The following is a 19,909-nucleotide window of genomic DNA, read 5'->3' as shown; positions in this document are numbered from 1 at the left end:
AAAACTGTTAACCTTGTCTCGTTCATAAAATGTGAATTACCATGGCATATGGTTCTATTCAGAGTACGATAAATGCTGTATGTACTTTGGGAAGGAAACTATAAGGTATATTTCTGGCTTGTCATGAGGAAGAAATAAATGGCCTGTTCAGTCATTTCTATTTTTGGTTTCTGCGATTAACGCATCCTAGAGGAACAATTTCCTTTAAGCTACAATGCCAGTTTCTATCCTTATTGCATCCTCGAAGTTTTAAATGGAATGTGAACTGGAAAAAAAATTAGATTTTATTTTGGATGATTTTTTTTTTACTACTCCTGCTTATGTCTTTCACAATTTTCTTTTTTCATTCTGGAATGAACTCTTCCTTTTGTTTATACATGGGGTTTTATCTAGAAGGAGACCCAATATGATTGAGATAATGCAGGGCTGTGCCCAGTGCTCTAGTGCTAGCAGGTTCTGTGCCTCTTACTATTATCACTCTCTTACAGCCTGCAGGAGACTCAAGACCAATCACGATTCCCTGTTCATTCCAGATCTTGATCTGTTGGGTACTTAGGTGCAGAAGATGAGTGTCTTATGAAACCATATGAGTATGTTTTGTACTTTTTTCATGATATGGTTAGCCAGGCACAGCCACAAGGGGAGACACTGAAAAACAAAATTTATTATAATCATAGGTGAGAGAGAGAGAGAGAGAGAAAGAGAGAGAGAGAGAGAGAGAGAGAATATGAATGAGAGAGAGTCACAGAGAGAGAGAGAGAGAATGAGAGAGAGTCACAGCACACAGTGGGGGACCTGTCTAGAGTGTGCCGAATGTTCAAGGCCATCCTGAGCATGGTAATCCTAATTAGGATGTTCAAGGCCAGGTTGCCATATGCAGGTGCAAGGACACAGCAGTTTCATTGTATAAACATGCCCTTCTATAATCCAAAAGATTGATGTCACTATTTGGCAAGAAGCCTCTTTTGTCTAAGTTAGTATAAAGTATGTTACTGATCAGCCAGAGTGGCTGGCTCCTCTAGGCTCCTATGTTGGAGGCTGCATTGTAGGAAAGATGTAGTATTATTAATCAGCCAGTGCTGGCTGTTTTTACTAGGAGGGCTCCTGTATTAGCAAGGACTGCTTTTCTAGACTTCTTTGTTTTATAGCTACTTGGAAACAATGGCTACTTGGACTACAATAAAGACTCTTTTATATACCCATGACTTCTCATGTCTTCCCATCTTCTAATGCCTGACATCCAAGGAGGTCCAGTCCCTGGCAGAGGGACTCAGACCCAATACACAGGCAATTGAGAACCATGTGAGGGGAGTACCAAGGGATCCTGCATTGGGGAGTCAAGAAAGTGTGAGGACCCATGGGCAAGTAAATGTATTGGGGGCCAGGGTGGAGTACATAAGCAAAAAGCATGAGAGGATTTCATTGGTGTGCTTGACTATCTAAATCATTGGTTCTCAACCTTTTTAATTCCGTGACCCTTTAATAGAGTTCCTTATGTTGTGGTGACCCCCAACTATAAAATTATTTTTGTTTCTACTTCATAACTGTAATTTTGCTACTGTTATAAATCGTAATGTAAATATCTGTGCTTTCCGATGGTCTTAGGCTCTACAGCAATGGCTCTCAACCTGTGGGTCGGAACCCACAGGTTGAGAACTCCTAGCAGGGTCGCCTAAGACCATCAGAAAACACAGATATTTACATCACAATTCATGACAGTAGCAAAATTGCAGTTATTAAGTAGCGATGAAAATAATTTTATGGTTAGGGTCACCACAACATGGAGAATTGTATTAAAAGGTCTTGGCATTAGAAAAGTTGAGAATCACTGATCTAGATTATAATCAGAGAAGGACAAGAAGGCAAACTGTGTCAAGGAACAGCCTTATCACACCACTGAACCTGGCTACCTGGCGGGGGTTTCGTAACCTCTTTGTGGGGATGTTGAAACAGCAAAAATATGAAGTTTTAAAATTCATAATACAAGTAGGTGTCAACAAAGATTTATTTTAATTTGCTTCTAGATTTAAATATATCTCAGTACCAATCCTAATTCAATCTTCTTGTTATTTTTTGAGAGAATAGTTCCTATCATCAGTGTGAGCTAGCAATTCTCAGATGTGTTCTTACATTTTAGAGGTCTTTGAGATCAGTGAAGAAATATAACTTTAGCAGAGCCTGGAAAATGACTTTGTTTTGAAAATAAATGTTTATTATAATATAGATCCTATTACTTGAACCCACATTTTGAGGTTTACCTTGCTGTGGAAATAATCCATTGTTTTAATTATGAAAAATCATGGTTTCATTGAACAAATATTGTCTGAAATATATGACATGGAAGGAGATGCATAAAAATTTAGAAACAGTATCTATAATTAAATTGTTTATAATTTGATTTTATCAAGAAGCCATTTCATAGAACCATCAACACTTGCATTTCCAATGATAAATGTACATTAGTAATTTTAAATAACCATTAAAAGCCTGATGATTTAGAATTACATGAAGAAAGCAGTACCATACAAATAGGATACATAAGCCTAGGAGAACAAGGTATTGAGACCCAGGGAAAAGGATTGAATAATGTAAAAATGCCTTTTTGCTAAAATCTGCGATCACCATCTGAGACATGCAAATCAAAGGGACAATGAGGTACCATCTCACAACTGTCTGAATGGCTATCATCAACAAACAACAAGTGCTGAAGAGGATGCAGAGGAAAAGGAACCCTTGTGCACTGCTGGTAGGAATGCAGACTAGTACAGCCACTGTGGAGAACAATATGGAGTTTCCTCAAAAACTAAAAATGGAACTCCCATTTAACCCAGTGATATCCCAAGAAACTAGAAACACCAATCAGAAAGGACATATGCACCCCTATATTCATAGCAGCACAATTTACCATAGCTAAGATTTAGAAGCAGCCTAAGTGTCCATTAGCAGATGAGAGGATTAAAAAACTGTGGTACATGCCGGGACCGGTTTGGCTCAGTGGAGAGAGCGTCGGCCTGCGGACTGAAAGGTCCCGGGTTTGATTCCGGTCAAGGGCATGTACCTTGGTTGTAGGCACATCCCCAGTGGGGGCGGGGGGGTGCAAGTGGCAGTTGGTCGATGTTTCTCTCTCATCGACATTTCTAACTCTCTGTCCCTCTCAATTCCTTTCTGTGTAAAATCAATAAAATATATTAAAAAAAATAAAAAACAAAAAACTGTGGTACATCTACTCAATGGAATACTATACTACTATAAAAAGAAAGGAACTCATACCATTTACAACAGTATGGATGCACCTGAGAGCATTATGCTAAGCGAAATAAGTCATTTGGAGAAAGATAAATATCACATGATCTCACTCATTTGTAGAATATACTGAACAACATAAACCGATGAACAAAAACAGATCCAGACATCGCTCAGACCATTAAACCTCAGATGGAAGTTAGGGAAGGGTGGGGGTAAAGGGGAGAGATAAACCAAAGGACTTTTATGCATGCATATAAGCATAACCAATGGACACAGACACCAGGGTGGTAAAGGCATGAGAAGGAGGTAGGGGGGAAAGGGGGAAAAGGACACATATGTAATACTTTATTTAATCAATGAAGAAAATAAAAAATAAAATAAAATCTAAGATCACTGTATCATCATTTCTGCATACTCTAACCAGAGAACTGATTCTCCCTTGAAGTACATATTTTTGTTGAGGCTTGGGGGTCTGTGAAGTCTATAAAATTGCATGTAAAATTGTGTATATAGGAGTATCTTTCTGGGAAGAAATCTAAAATAATAATCCAGTAATATTAAGTATTAGTAATGCGAAATTTGACTTCTAATTTGCTTCTGCTTTTAGGGCAGACACTCTGCTTGGTGCTATATCTTGGGTGGGAAACTATTCAACTATAATATCTTTCATTTTACAATGATCCATACTCGCTTTCCTCTTGAGAGTCAAATGACATGAGCTATGTGACTGGCCAACATAAACAATAAGAGATATGCACACGTAGGGATTATTACCATTGTCTTAAATTGTTTGGGCTTCTGTAACTGCCAATCCAAGATATTTTCCTTTGCTGGTTGAAAATTTTATCCCATTACCAAGTAACTATGTCCTTTCTATCCTGCCAATGCTGTCAGTTTAGTTTTTCAGAGATTGATTATTCAGTTCGTAGACTTTCCATGTCTTTGGAGGCTTTTATCCTTCTATTTATTTTAAAAAATCCTTATTGTTAAGGTATTACATATGTCACCTCCCCATTGACCCTTTCTAACCCACCTCCATCCCCCACCCCAGACCTTCACCATCCTATTGGTGACATAATACCATCCCATGGATTATGCTTTTATGAATACAAGGTCATTGGTTGATCTCTTCCCACCCTCTGAGGACTTTATTTTTAAACGAGTCAGTGTCAGTATGTAATACACTATGTCCAGTGCCTGGTCAATATCACAGTGGAGGCAGGGCAGGGTGTCCAACAAGCTGTGATAGATCCCATGCTGTTCCTGGCCTGGGTCAGATTCTACCCAGGAATAGAAAAAAGTCACTCAAAGGGAACTGGGAAAAAATAATTTTCTCTTCTTTCAATACAGGTCAAAGATAGATTGAGTGAATAAGATTGAGGAAGAAATCAAAAGAGAAATGAATGTGACTTGACAATAGATTCTGAGTTGAATTCTGCCTTGTTTCCATGCAATCATTGACATATTCTTTCTGAGATGTGATGCTACTGTTTTAAAATGGAGACAGAAAAGAACAATCTCATAAGATTCTATTAGGCATGAAATAATCATGGGATGCAGCTTGTCAACTATAAAGTGATAGCCACTTTAAATGTCATTAGTGATTAATACAAAAAGCAGAAACTATCACTTAATATTAGAGACAACAGAGGTAGGAAGGAACTGGTGGTAGATACTAGGACTTTCAGAAGTAAGTTTTATTCTGGGTGTGGAAAATGGGAAGCCAAATGATTCAAAACTAGAACAGTACTGATAGTAATTGCAATTCAATAAATGGTTAGTAGGAAATATTCATTCAACTGATAGATACTTCCCTTGAACTCTTCACTACAGTTTACAGTGTATGCTTTAAACTAAACTGCTTATTAACTGGGCACATTTCTGATGTACCTCTTGTTTCCTGCTCCCACTCCAAACCTCTCAGCTAATTAGCAGCATATGTTTAGGAAAATCGAGTGAAACATTCTAACATGCAATCTGGGTTTGTTTCAAGTCCCCAAATCCCCTAAAGTTCAACAGATGGTGCTTGGCCATTTGCCTTTTTTTAAAATGGGAATAATTTTGTGTTATCAATAGTGCAATACTCCCACCCTGCTGTCTTTTAGTGTAAATTAAAACAATGGTACTAAGAAAGCCAAAATGTAATGCTCCACCTTGGTGATTAGGTGCCCTCTGTAATCTAATGACAATTCATCTAATTGTGGGCAATGTTCCTAGAAGGGAATAAGCCTCAAATTTTGATCTTGCAAAGCCAAAGCTCCAAATGTACCATGTAAATACTAATGTTATGCTTCTCTTTTCTCATGGTTTCTGAGTCAGTGTCTAACATTTACTTTTATATGGTTGATCCCTCCTTCCCTTCCTTCTTTCTTGCCTCCTCCATTCTCTTCCTCTCTCCTCCTCCTCCTTGTTGTTACTAAAACCTTAACATTGCATTTTTGTTCTAAATTTCTTGAGGCCAAATCACAGAAATTATGGAACTGAAGTCTTTAATTGTTTCTTTAGGAGAAAGAATTTAGAGTCTCACCAGAATTCCAAGGCAATCCATGTGTTAAATTAAGTGCATGAGCAGATGAACCAGCATTTTGATACCACACTTCAGGATTATGGTGACTTGAAAGAATTATTTTATCTTTGAGAATGAGTAATGTGTACCAGGGAGTTCTATCATAAACATTTCTGGAGTTGAAGAGATAAATAATTTATAAATATCTGCTTACGAATAAAATGAGGGAAAGAAATACATCCTCCATCATTAGACACATGTTTCTGGGAGTAGTTGGGAGCCAGCAGTCCTAGATTGTGAAAGAGATGTCTGACTGCCTGTCCACCAAGGGGTCCCAGATTGGAGAGGGTGCAGGTTGGGCTGAGGAACACCGCCCCCTCCTGTGCATGAATTTAATGCATTGGGCCTCTAGTATTAAAATATTGACATAAATTACATTTACTTAAAATATTTTTCCATCATGAGTACACCATTTGAAGTATGTGGTGGTTTATTTTGTTTTATTTTTCTTAGTTTATGTGTGTTTACATTCCTTGCGAGGTCCTCTATTATTAACAAAAAAGAACTTCTCTTATCTAATAATCAGAAATATCCACATATATTTTATTCCAGTTGCTTTATAGTTTGATCATCTTAGGGCAATTTAATTGATTTATAATTTACTTTTATCACTTTTAAGCATAAGAAATTATCCTTATGCAGGTAGAATCAGAAATATTCACATCTATTTTATTGTACTTTTTAAAATGTATATAATTTAAAGAAACATTTCAGTGCATGTAACTTTTTAATCTATCTGAAGCTTATTATTTTTATGATATCAGGCTAAGATCAAAGTGATGTTTTCTAAATAATTAATCAATATTCTCTAACATTTATTGATTTCATATATAGTAGTATTGTCTCTTTTTGTATCCTAATATCTGTTTATGATCTATTTGGTCTGTTCAATTGATTTTATGTCCAATTTTCTCTCACTAATCGACTATGTTAATTACTGTTGTTTTATTCTAACAAATTTTAACCCATTACTTTTGATTTTTCAAAATGTTATCTCTTTTGCTTTCTCATTTTTCCATGTGAACATCAGAATCATTTGATATAGTTCTAAGAGATTCTCATTATTTTTCTAACATTTAAAGTTTGTAGTTTCCTTCATGTAGCTATAACAACACATAAACTTATAAAAGTCATTGTTTTAAACTTATGCCTATTTAATTTGTAGATGTATCTTTTAAAATTATATATTTAAATTATTTACTAAAGAAATACAGGAAAACTAAACATCCTTATATAATTATCTTTTTATAAAGCTAATTGAGTTCTAAATAAGTATAATAATTCAGCTTGTTTTCTTGGGTTCTTAAAAAATGATAAATTTATCTCTTTCTTTTCTAATATCTTTTGTCATAATTTGAGATTGATTGACTTTCTAACACAGGGTTAAATGACCCTGTGTATAAGGATTTCTCTAATATTTTGTCACTAAGTATGATTTTAAGTCAGAAATTGTGTTGAATGTAGGGCACAGATCAGACACTTTAATGAAAAGAAAAAAAATATGGAAAGTCACCAAATTTCTTTTGCTTATGGGCATTTCTAGAGAAAAGTCAGTTGTGAGAGACCGACGATAGCTTGACATATAAATAAGTAGTTCTCATCAAATGAAATTGTCAAGTCGAGGCTGTTTAAGACTTAATATGGTTAACAGTATGAAGTTTTTAATATTTTCTGGATGCATTTGACCTCCTAAATCTTCTTTGTAATTATCCACAAGAGATTAAATGAGGGTCTACCTCTGATATAAGGAATTTCATAGTGAGGGAAATCAATGGTTTTAGGTGCTGGGAGTACCAGCTTCTATGCAGATACTGAAAATTCCATTATCAGATAATGTCCTTGAGCTGCCAACAATCTGTCAAATTAACAATAGTTACTCAGTAAACATTAACCACCCCAACCCAGCTTTTAAAATGTAATTTAATATTTACTCAAGAAATGCAGACAAGAGCTTAAAGAAATCAAAAAGGCCTGTGAATGATTTTGTGTTGGTTGTAATTCAGGCTTTCTACCTTTATCTTGGCTTCTGGGAATTTATCCTTTCTCTTTTTCTCACTCTCCTCTCTTTAGTCTTGTTTAACCTAGGTCCAGACCTATCATCATTTTCTTCTCTTATATTTAGCAGAGATGTGTTTTCACTTTTAAAGAATAGACCTTGTAAACAAACTAAGAAACCAAACAGAAATTAAAATAACAATAAAGTCAAATAGAACACAGGGTCTTCATTTTAATAATTTAGAATGAAAAGTTTCAATTAATTCCAGTAGCATTCACTGAATATCAATCTTTATGAAGGGCTACTATAAAGGTTAAACCCAGAAACATCTCCCTTCAAATATGTCTACTGGAAAGAGGAATAGAGGAGTTCTAGACTCCAGAGCTTGGCTGGAACAGCTCTCAAAAATGAGTTGTCCTGTTCTCCCAAATCCTGACTTGGCTTTTTAAGACTTTCACCCTGATTTTGCACTCTACCAGAATAAGAGTCAAAGGGAATACCAATCATGTTTTTATTTATGGGAATATTAGGAAATAGAGGGTTGTATTTATTTGTTTGTTTATTTATTTATTTATTTATTTATTTATTTATTTAGGAATAGAAAAAGTCACTCAAAGGAAAGGCCAAAGTATAGACTATAGAGGCCTCAGGGAACAATAGAGTCTGAGAACTCTATTCTGTAAAGGGGGAGAGAGGGCAGGTGCTCAGATCCAGCACAGAGGATCTCCTGTGTGCAAAACTCAGGTACCTGCATGGAGGTGAGAGGGGAGAATAGTGAAGTAAAATCTTGAGCAGGGAATGATGATTGCATTTATTTGTCCATCAGTTAAATATTTACAGTATTTTATAAATTAACTAGTAACCTCCTTCCCTATATAATCTTATGTTTTCTCAGAATGAATTATTTTATTCTAAGTCTTCTCATGTACCCTACCACTGTCTCTCATCTCAGTTAAGGATGGATTTACTGTATTTTACATAGTGAGAAATTAGTTGGCTGTAATTCCCTAGTTTGATTGCCCTTATGGGTAGAAAACAGAGGTAAGTTTATAGCACCTCTACTTCATAGTAACTTATGTGGTTGGGAGTTTCTTCAGAGCTAAGTGATGAGGACTTAGCTAGGCATCATAGCTTATAATCATATACCTCAGAACAAATTGCCTGGTTTGAATTATGTTCTCTATTATTTCTAACCCCATTGGCTTGGGCAAGTCCCTTCTTCAGGTACTTCTTAGTGCCTCAGTTTCCCCATATGTAAATGAGTATGATAATAACACCTACTTAAGATTGGTATATGGATTTCATGTTTGTAGCTCATCTAATATCAGTTTTTGGCTTGTGAAAAATAATGATATTGGAAATAAAATTTAGATATTCTCTCCTAGCCTAAAGTTTTAAATCTTTTGGCTTTATACCCCGCAAATTTCGATTGAAAAATCAGACCCAGATATTAGAACCAATATCATTTGTTTGATATGTTCAGTTTACAAAGCTCTTCTCATTTCAGTTTAATTGTTACAATACTATGAGGAAGGCATGTAAGAATCAAGAATATCATTTTTAAGTAAATAGTCTAAGAGAAAAGAAGTCAATGGATGGATGGATGGATGGATGGATAGATGGATGAATTGGCAAATGGATGACCTGGTGGATAAGCATCTGGTAGTATGAATATTATGGATTTGTTCAATATAAGCTTTAAGTCTGGACTTAATTTTCAAAAAACTGGATGAGGAAAAGTTTACATAATCTAGGAATAAAGTATTTTCAGAGAAGAAAAAGTTACTCTTTAGAAAAAGGAAATTATAAAAGTAAAAAATCTGTTTGGTTTGGATTGATGCATTCTAACAGTGTTGAAAATCTAATTGCTATAAAACCAAAAAATGAAAAAAGGAAGACTTTAAAAACAAAGTGAAACAAGCCAATTGAATTTTACTTTTCCAGGCTTAAGAAATGCCAAAAAAAAAAAAAAAAAAAAAAAAAAACCCCACAGAGGAAAAGCATCATGATTTTCATGAGCTACAATGATGCATAAGAAAGGGAATCACTTTTGTATTTCTTTATTTCATTTATTTCTCCACCAGATTAAAACATTTACATAAATGGTGTGAAATCTCTGAAACCACCCAAATGTTTTTTGTTGTATATTAACTTTTCAATCTAAATTTCTGATTATTTGGAAACATCCCATGCTGGATGTTTCCAGATGTTTATTATTTTGGCATTCTTTACATCTGGAAGACCCTAGCCTGGTGTAAGGCAAAGATGATTAGCTCGGGTCCTGGGGTCTGAAGTTTCCCAAGTGAATTTGGGAAAATCATTTACCCATTTTGGATCTGTCTCTTTTTTTTCATAAAATTGAGAGGTTGCAACTAAAGTGTGCCTAAAACTCACTGCAGCTCCATAACCTTCCAGTCCTTACTCTAGCATAATTTAAGTGGGGGTTTTGTAGACATTGCTTCCTTTTGTTTCACATTTTTTATAGAGTCCCCTCCACTTTGTAAAATTACTCCTTATAAAGCTTTAGAAAAATTAGGCTCCAGGCACTTCAGCAGAATTAAAATAATCAACATGTGTCTGCGGCAGCCACCCAGCCAGATCACGCACTGGAGAAATTTCCCCACCCCTGGATGGGCTTCACACTAAATATCCACTCTTAACTGTGACCCTATTTAATTTTGCTATGTGTCTGGAACTGATCAGACATAGGAGGCTTTCATGAACTGGGAAAGTTCTGACTTTTAAGATGAGACCTGGAGGTCAGCCCTGTTCAGCCATAAAATAAAAAAAAGATGCTTATGAGGGAAAGTCCTTGAAGGACTCATCGTGGCTTCTTTGAAGTTACTGCTGATGCTATATTTGGGGATCCAGTAAACTGCTTAGATAGAAAGGAAGGAAAATTTGTTGCATTAAGATGGAAAAGAAGAAGCAAACCTGGCTATCAGGAAAGCATCTTTTAATTGATTTTACTTTTTCCTAAATCTCTTGGATTTTTACCATATTAAGGTAACAAATTTGTGTGCTGAAAATTATCCCTGATTTCATGATATCTGATGCCCATTTCTTGAATCACCACCTTTGTTTTTACCAGACACCTGGTGTTGAATGCCTTAGCCTTTCTGGAGGTGGCAGCCACCACAGCTAATGGAAGAAACTTTGAAGGTAATATGATAGCTTCATAGTTTATTATAGAAGTAAACCAACTGTGAACTTTCTAATCACAGCTGTTGGGCTTGTACCACTTTTTTCTGACACTGATCATGGCTACTGACTGAATTATGTCCACTGGGTGAGGCTTGCTAAGATTCATTCTCATCAATATCATTAATATCCACTGAAAGTCTACCCTTCCTAAAGTCTCAAGATGGCAAGAAATATGACAAGTTCTTGTCACAATGAAAAGAAGACATACTTAAACAGAAATAATCGCACCAACATTAATTGTGGGTTTGTGGGTGTATGTATTTTTTTAATTTAATAAATCTTTTTATTGTTTAGATTATTACAATTGTTTCTCCCTTTTCCCCCCATAGCTCCCCTCCACCCAGTTCCCACCCCACCCTCTGCCCTTACCTTCCCCCCACTGTCTTTATCATAGGTGTACAATTTTTATCCAGTCTCTTCCCATACCCTTTATATCCCTTTCCCTTTGAGAATTATCAATCCACTCCCAGTCTATGTCCTTGATTCTATTATATTCACCAGTTTATTCTGTTCATCAGGTTTTTAATTCACTTGACTTTTAGATTCACTTGCTGATAGATATACATTTGTTGTTCATAATTTTTTATCTTTACTTTTTTCTTCCTTCTCTTCTTAAAAAAAATACCTTTCAGCATTTCATATAATACTGGTTTGGTGGTGATGTACTCCTTTAGCTTTTTATTGTATGTGAAGCTCTTTATCTGACCTTCAGTTCTGAATGATCACTTTTCTGGGTAGATTAATCTTGGATGTAGGTTCTTGCTATTCATCACTTTGAATATTTCTTGCCACTTCTGTCTGGCCTGGATAGTTTCTGTTGAGAAATCAGCTGACAATCCTATGGGTGTTCCCTTGTAGGTAATTAACTGTTTTTCTCTTGCTGCTTTTAATATTCTCTCTTTGTCTTTTGCTCTTGGCATTTTAACTATGATGTGTCTTGATGTGGTCCTCTTTGGATTCCTTTTGTTTGGGGTTCTGTGTGCTTCCTGGACTTGTAAGTCTATTTCTTTTACCAGGTGGGGGAAGTTTTCTGTCATTATTTCTTCAAATAGGTTTTCAGTATCTTGCTCTCTTCTTCTGGAACCCCTATAATTTTGATGTTGGTACTCTTGAAGTTGTCCCAGAGGCTTACACTATCTTCACATTTATTTTCCTTTTTGCTTTCCTGGTTGAGAGTTTCTTGCTTATTTGTATTCAATTTTTTTACTTGATTCATGCATTCTTCTAGTTTGTTATTGGATCTCTATATATTATTTTTTATTTTGGTCAGTGTATGCTTAATTTCTAGTTGGTCCTTTTTCACATCCTTGAGGGTCTCATTGAATTTATAAGCCTTTTCTAAAAAATTCTTGACAAACCTTATAACCGTGGTTTTGAACTCTATATCCAGTTGTTTGTTTTCCTCCCTTTCTTTAGTTTGTGATCTGTATTTTTGTTGCTTCCCTGAGTTGGTAGGGTGGCTTTGTGTGCTAAAGTGTCCTATATGGTTCATTGGGTAGCCTCCCAGTTACCTGAAGTGGACACTCTTGTTGCACCCCTTTCTGGACTGTGTGTACAGCCTTGTTGTAGTTAAGTCTTGATTGTTGTTGGTATCACTGGGAAGAACTGACCTCCAGACCAGTTGGCTATGAGGACCTGCTGTGTATAATAAAAGAACTGCTGCACTGGAGACAAGCTTATGGGGCAGGACGTGCTTTAGTGGGGCTTTGGTACTCACTGAGTCTGCCTGTTGAATGTGTCACTTATGGATGTAAGTAGTTGAAATCTGGTGTCATCTCACACTGACCACTAGGTACACTAGCTTCTGGATCTTCAAAGGGGTGCAGGTCAGCTACTGTCTGAGGCAACCCAACAGGAGTTATAGCAATAACTACAGTTTTCTACTCTTTGCTTGGGGTTTGGAGGTTTTGGAGCTGTCTGACCAGAGTTGCAGTTTGTTTTGTTAAGCTGCCATACGGCAGGCAATTTATATGTAAAGGCAGCTGTGTGTAGCTTGGTGGGTTTGTAAATTGTGTGGGGTGGGGTCTCAGAGAGTCACTAGGCTAGGGCAAGGCAAACAGTGATGGCTGTCAGTCAGCTGTCTCTGCGTCCCATGCCCCAGCACAGTAAACAATGATTGTTGCACTCACCTCTGCAAGTAAGCTGCCCTCACTTTCTGACCCAATGGCAAACAGTCCAGCTTCTCCCCATAGAAGTTTGGGTCCCCAGCTTCTCCCCAGAAACTGGAGTTCATAGTCATCAGGAGCTTGTCTCTTTTTGGGCTGAAAGAAGCAGCATGCCCAGACATCCACTGCCAGCCCAATTCACATGCCTCTACCTCAGCTTTACAGCGCTTGTGCATGTCTCAATGCTCTTTTCTCTTCTAGAATTTTCCACTCAGCTAACTTTCCCGTGATTCTGGGTGATAGATGTTTTGTCTTTTAGTTGTAGTTTTGAAATTGTTGTGCAAGGCAGCAGTTTAGGTGTTTACCTATGCCACCATCTTGGTTTTCTCGGTGTATGTATTTGTGTATGTGTGTGTGTGTTTTAAGCAATGTCACATAGATTTTTCAATTTGCTTCCAGCAGCAACCACTTGAAGCAAACCAAAAGGGATTGCCATTACTAACAGTATTTTATTCATGAGGTTATTAAAATTAGGAGGGCAGTGCAGTGACTTGACTGAGGTTCCACAAATGAAAGACAGACTCAGGGTCATCTGTCTGTTTACTATTACAAAGTACAGTAGATGGAAATGGAAATAACCATGAGCATTCTGACAGGTGTAGATTTAGGACTGGATGTAGGCATAGAAGGATATTTTCATGTAAGAATAAATAAATAAGTCATGGAGTCAATAACATTTCTCAGTTCTGGAAACTGAGCTTACCATGTTCAGTACCATATTCTGAATACATAGCTCTAACATCGTGCTTCTGAATTAGAACAAAATACCTTACCTTTGGATATAAGGTAGGCATTTATTTTAGGAGAATATGGGCTTAAATGTAACATCAGTATCATTAATAAAAATATTGTCTGAAAGCAGTCTGTGTTCACAGACAGTAGGAAGCCAGTCCCCTTTGGGTTTTTCTATTAATTTATTGAAATTAATAGCAATTTTCTTAGCTTTCTCAAGGAGGCCTTGGTCAAACTGTGTTTTAAGTCTTCCATGTGTGTATATAAATGTAGTTTAATCCAGTATATAATCCAGTAGTTTTTTTTACATCAGTCACAGTGGCACTAAGGTTTCTATGTGTATTTCTATAATAATTGGTATATTACCATGTAAGGAGTTTGCAGACATCTGATATTAGAGGGAAATATAGAAATAGTTATTCTGTCTTAAAATAGTGAACAATTTGAAGAAAGGAGTACAGCATTCTCAAGTGGTACATGCAGAAATACAATATATCTATAACCACATTTTAGTTCATTCCCTCCTTATGACCATCCTATATAATAAGGAGTAATGTGCAAATTGACCATCACACCCTCACACAAGAAGGCTGCCCCCATGTGGTCACAAGATTGCTGCAATAATATGGCTGGCAGGGTAGAGCAGTTGTGGTCAATCAGGCCAGCAGGAGAGGGCAGTTGTAGGTGACCAGGCTGCCAGGAGATGGCAGTTAGGGGCAACCATGTTGGCAGGGGAGGGTAGTTGGGGGTGATTGGGCTGGCAAGTGGGGGCAGTTTGGGGCAATTGGGCCAGCAGGGCAGCAGTTAGGCATCGATCAGGCTGCCAGTGGGGTGGTTAGGGGTGATCAGGCTAGCAGGCAGGTGAGCTCTTGGGAGCCAGCAGTCCCGGATTGTGAGAGGATGTAGGATTGGGCCTAAACCAGCAGTTGGATATCCTCTGAGGCAGGCGTCCTCAAACTTTTTAAAGTGGGGGTCAGATCACGGTCCCTCAGAGAGCTGGAGGGCCAGACTATATGAACTACTAATTCCTACTGTAACACCTCGGCTGCGCTCACTGCCCAAAAAACCTGGCGGGCCGGATCAGACTCCTCTGTGGGCCGCATGTGGCCCGCGGGCCGTAGTTTGAAGACGCCTGCGAGGGGTCCCAGATTAGAGAGAGTGCAGGCTGGGCTGAGGGACACCTCCCCCCACCAGTGCACAAATTTTGTCTACAGGTCCTCTAGTATAAAAATAAACTAGCAGCATGAAATAGTGGAGTTAGAAAAATCTGAAATATTTAACTTAGTTTAGCTGTGGTTTTCTCACCAGTAAAATAGAACTATTAGCTCCCAACTTAGATAGTTATTAAGAAGATTAAATTAATGGTAATTAATTTAAAGTGCTTTGCACAATAGTACAATATATGTTTATTATTATTATTATTATTATTATTATTAATTTGCAGAAAAGTGTATCTGTACAAGGGAGATTAATTGGTGAGGAGATATGAATAATGAGCTTACCAAATAGACCATAATGACTGAGAAAATAACTTAAAGTAGGCATCATCTTCTTAGAAATTATTCTTACTGAGTAGTACATCACTTCTTCATAAAGGTTAATGTACTTCATTAGTGGCAGCATGTAAAAGCTTTCATTATAAGAGGATAGGTTCCTAAAGAATTATAGAATTGGCTACTCACATGACAATTTGTGAGAAAGATAAGTTAAGCACATTTACTTTCACCGTCTTGTTCAAATCTGTAATACTTAAGGTTAATATGTATCCAGGATGTATGTGTCTATGGCATTAGCAAACATTCTCTGTCATTAAAGCATTTTTCTACTGTCTGGGGACCAAGTGTTACCATGCCAAAGTCCAAAGGAATTTGGCTTTAATTACAAAGACAAGATCATTGAAAGTAAAGAGACATTTTTCAGGAAATAGATTATAGAGAGATATAACGTTAATCTGTTTGCTTGCAGTTCCACACACAAACCTTACCTCCTGATTCAAGATTAACAAGGGCCATAGCATCAGCAGCACTCAGCATCTCTTACCACATGCATAATGCATTGTGGCTTAGAGGCGTGGTTCAATGGCAAACACATAACTGTGTACTGCTGGCAGTGAATGTGGTAAGGAGAAATCCAGAAGAGAATTTCTTTTTAAATCCATTTCCCATTATCCAAGCTGTCTTTGGACTTGTTTTGGTTATTGTCAGGAGTCAGATATATTTACCATGCTGTTGCTGGCTCCATGCAGTTAACAAATCTTTTGTACCCCATGTGTGTGCTATTTAGCCTCTGGAAATAATATCTCTTTTTGAAATTTTTTTGGGATGATTCCCAAACTTCTGTAACTAGAGAACCAACAGTAAAATAGTTTTTTTGGTTGTGTGCTTTTTTATTATTATTATTTTTTTTTCTGTCCCTGAGAGAGCAGCTGAGGTGGCTTAAATTTAAACTACTAAGTAGAATTTCACTGCTCCAGTCATGGCTTCCTGATTTATGGAGGAAAAATAAATGATATTGCCATATGATACACTACTTCCTTGAACAAAATTCTTTAGGGTATGTGACTGACAGAACAGCTGGAAAGAGACTAAAGAACAAATGTAAGGGAACACAGAGAAGATGGGGTAGGTTTAATGGTAGAGAGTTCAGATCTGATATTGATAGCCCATGATAAAAATATTTTTAAAGGACCAACATTTTCTACTGAAAGGACTCATTAGTTTAGTGTACCTACATTTGAAGGGCTACTTTAGACCTGTGATGAGTGGATTGGAGATTAGCTGGTAAAAATTTAACACAGGTTCTAGTCATCATAAAACAGAATTTTAGAATGGCCAAAGCTGTATAAAACTATAATGGGCTGTTTTGGAAGATGGTGAATTTCCTGTCACTGGGGGTTACTTCAAGAAGAAGTAACAAGTCGAAACCGGTTTGGCTCAGTGGATAGAGTGTCAGTCTGCAGCCTGAAAAGTCCCAGGTTCCATTCCAGTCAAGGGCATGTACCTTGTTTGCGGGCACATCCCCAGTGGGGGGTGTGCAAGAGGCAGCTGATCAATGTTTCTCTCTCATTGATGTTTCTAACTCTCTATCCCTCTCTCTTCCTTTCTGTAAAAAAAAAAATCAATAAAAAAATAAAAATAATAAGAAGTAACATGACCATTGGTAGAATTTTTCAGAGGATTCAAGTACCAAAAGAGAAAGGTGGAGCTTTGGCCAACCTTGTATTCTCCAGGTCATTTTTATCTCTGAGTTTCAATGGATAAAGTAGTAGGAATATCGTAAACTTATGTTCAAATTTAAAAATTTGTCATGCTTCCCACAAATCACATCCAGATTAAAAAAATAAAGTGAAACTAATACAAGATAATATTAAATGTAAACTATAAGTGAAAAATAAAATAAGAATTAAGCATTATTATTATTCCCACTAGAGGTCCCATGGATGAAATTCATGCATGGGGGTGTGCGTCCCTCAGCCCAACTTCACCCTCTCCAATCTGACATCCCTCTCACAATCAAGGACTGCTGACTTCCCACTGCTTGCCTGGGTGCCTTCCTGATTGCCTCTAACCGATTCTGCTTGCCAGCCTGATCACCCCTAACCATTCCCCTGCCAGCCTGATTGATGCCTAACTGCTCCCCTGACATCCTATTTGCCCCTAACTGCCCTCCCCTGCAGGCCTGGTCACCTCCAACTGCCCTTGCAAGCAAGCCTGGTCTCTCTCAACTGCCTTCCCCTGCTGTCCATCTTGTGGTAACCATATGGGAGCAGCCATCTTATGTGTTGGAGTGATGGTCAATTTGCATATTACTCTTTTTTTATTAGATAGGATTATATACATGAAACAATTAAGAAAAATTAGGACTTATCACATATTCTTAGCAACAAAAGAATAGGAAATTCTCTTAATGATTTATATTGTAGATTTCTTCTCCCTTAAGTACAAGGAAACCATAGGTACATTGTTGATGGTTGAGGCAGAGAATTGAGAAACATCATTTCTTATCCTAAGGGAAAACATCAAGAAACAAGATGCAGGCATGACACTTGTTTGCACACAAACTACTTCAACCTCTATTTATCTCCAGCCCTTTCCTCTGGGAAAAGTTTTAGGCCAGGCAAGAATGTAACACTTAATATCTTGTTCAAAGCAGTTTTCCAAAGGTACTGGCTGAACCCTTGTTCATCTCAGGAATTCCAAAATGATTAAAGTGTTAAGGGTGCTCATCTGCCTTCTGTAGCATGAGCGCTGGGCAAGTGCAATGATGTTGAGCTAAACCATATACTAATGATAGCAGGTTGGGAAAGATCAAAAATGCTGAACCCATTCTCAAGTAGATTTTCTTCTTGAGGAGTAGTCCAAGGTTGGCCAAAAGAAGATGAACAAGTTGCATATCAGGTTCCTAGATCAGGGCTATTTCTTCTGTAGAATAGTCTCTTATTGGCAAGAAAGGAAGGTCCTGGGATGGGATTGATTTATCTTCAGAGAGTGAAGCCAGGTAGGGAGAGCCAAAGGGTCTCTGAGCAAGGCTAGTTATTTATGAAGCACCCTTTCAAACTTTTCACACAGTAGGTTTTTATATGGATTAAACTGATTATACTATTTAAGACTTTCATTCCTGGAAGGTATGTGATATAAATAGGTAAACATTGCAAGCATGAAGTTGTCTTAAAGATCCTCTGGACTAATCCTTTCACTTTACAAGTGAAGTAGAAGAGTCAGAGATATTGATTAGCTTGCATAAGTTACCAAGTTGCCAACAGAGCCAGAATTAGAATCTATGTCTTCTGCATCCTGGTCTCACATTTCCTCTTTATCCAAGTGGAAAAGACATCAAGCCCAGCAATGGCAGATAAGACAGTGAACTCCTCATTTTGACTCAGGCCACAGATGTGGACATAGGGTTGGTGTCCACATTGATTTGAGTAGAATACAGTCACAATGTAAATTACTTATCCAGCTTAATTTCCCACTCTTGCCAATCAGCCTCAGACAATTGGAACACCTTTCTTAGTACATAACCTATACTTTTTAGGGACATTTTTTTTGTCAGTTACACTTATTTTACTCAGAATACCTTTCTTTATCCATATTCAGTTATTCAACCTGTTCATGTATAATGGTTGATCCAAATGTCACTCCTTTATGGAGTCTTACTTCTCTCTTCCAATAATATGCTTTCTCACATAGCCATACCTGTTGGTCATCTGTCTACTTTTCTCTCAGAAAGAATAAAAATTATTTGGAGAAAATAATTTCAATGACAAGAAATTCTCTGACTTCATGAAGACCTGATGTAGGTATTCATTCACTCATTCATTCATTCATTCATTCAATTATTTATTCATTTAATCTTTTAGTTTAACAAAATTTTGCTGAGCACCTACTTCTCATATCCAAGTCACATCTTTTCCTCAAAGACCAGCATAAATCTCTCCCTAATTCCTCACCTGTAAGTAATAAATGTTTCCCATAAATCAGTTATTTATTGTCTGTATTTTTCAACCAAACATTTTTTTCCCTCTAGTAGATAATAAATTCCAAGAGGCATGTGCAATGATGCTGAAACTAAACCAGACCCTAATGATAGCATCTTGAGAAAGATCAGAAATGTTGGATCCATTTTCATCTTGAGGAGTAGTTCAAGGTTGGTCCAAAAGGGATGAGCAAGACACAAAAAGGGAGTGCATATCAGACTCTTAGATTAGTGCTATTTTTCTCGGGGAAAAATAACTAAGTAAAGATAACACACAATTTTTTTTTCTTATTTAATTTTTAAACAGCATTGAATCAGATATTTACTGATAGCCCATCACACTAAAATTGCGGTCTCCATGCATTATGCAAAAATGATGAGGTGATGATTTAATTGACTTTTTTTTTCCTTTTTCTCCCTCATAGGGGATTTTCAAGTCATCAGTATTTGGCAGCCAGGACTATTCCATTTACCCTCCGGTTCTGGAAAAGATATTTGAAAATCCTGCAGCATTCAAAGTTAGGG

The 19,909-nt window shown here is 37.1% G+C and overlaps 1 protein-coding gene across 4 annotated transcripts in view; it reads left to right on the top strand.

Annotated features, from left to right (window-relative positions):
• P3H2 (prolyl 3-hydroxylase 2) overlaps window positions 1-19,909 on the top strand; it is a 159,782-nt gene that overhangs the window by 80,458 nt on the left and 59,415 nt on the right. Inside the window, exon 1 of one of the 4 annotated variants that reach the window (XM_045583815.1) lies at window positions 16,009-16,027. The exons of the other annotated variants lie outside the window; for them this stretch is intronic. The gene's annotated coding sequence lies outside the window, so the exon portion shown is untranslated. Of the gene's footprint in view, window positions 1-16,008; window positions 16,028-19,909 lie in introns of those variants that run through there. 4 annotated transcript variants of the gene reach the window in all.

This window comes from Pipistrellus kuhlii, unplaced genomic scaffold (assembly GCF_014108245.1).
Source record: "Pipistrellus kuhlii isolate mPipKuh1 unplaced genomic scaffold, mPipKuh1.p scaffold_m20_p_2, whole genome shotgun sequence".
In the NCBI taxonomy this organism is placed as follows: Eukaryota; Metazoa; Chordata; class Mammalia; order Chiroptera; family Vespertilionidae; genus Pipistrellus; species Pipistrellus kuhlii.
Note: the sequence above shows the minus strand (reverse complement) of the source record. Positions and strands in the feature narration are given on the sequence as shown.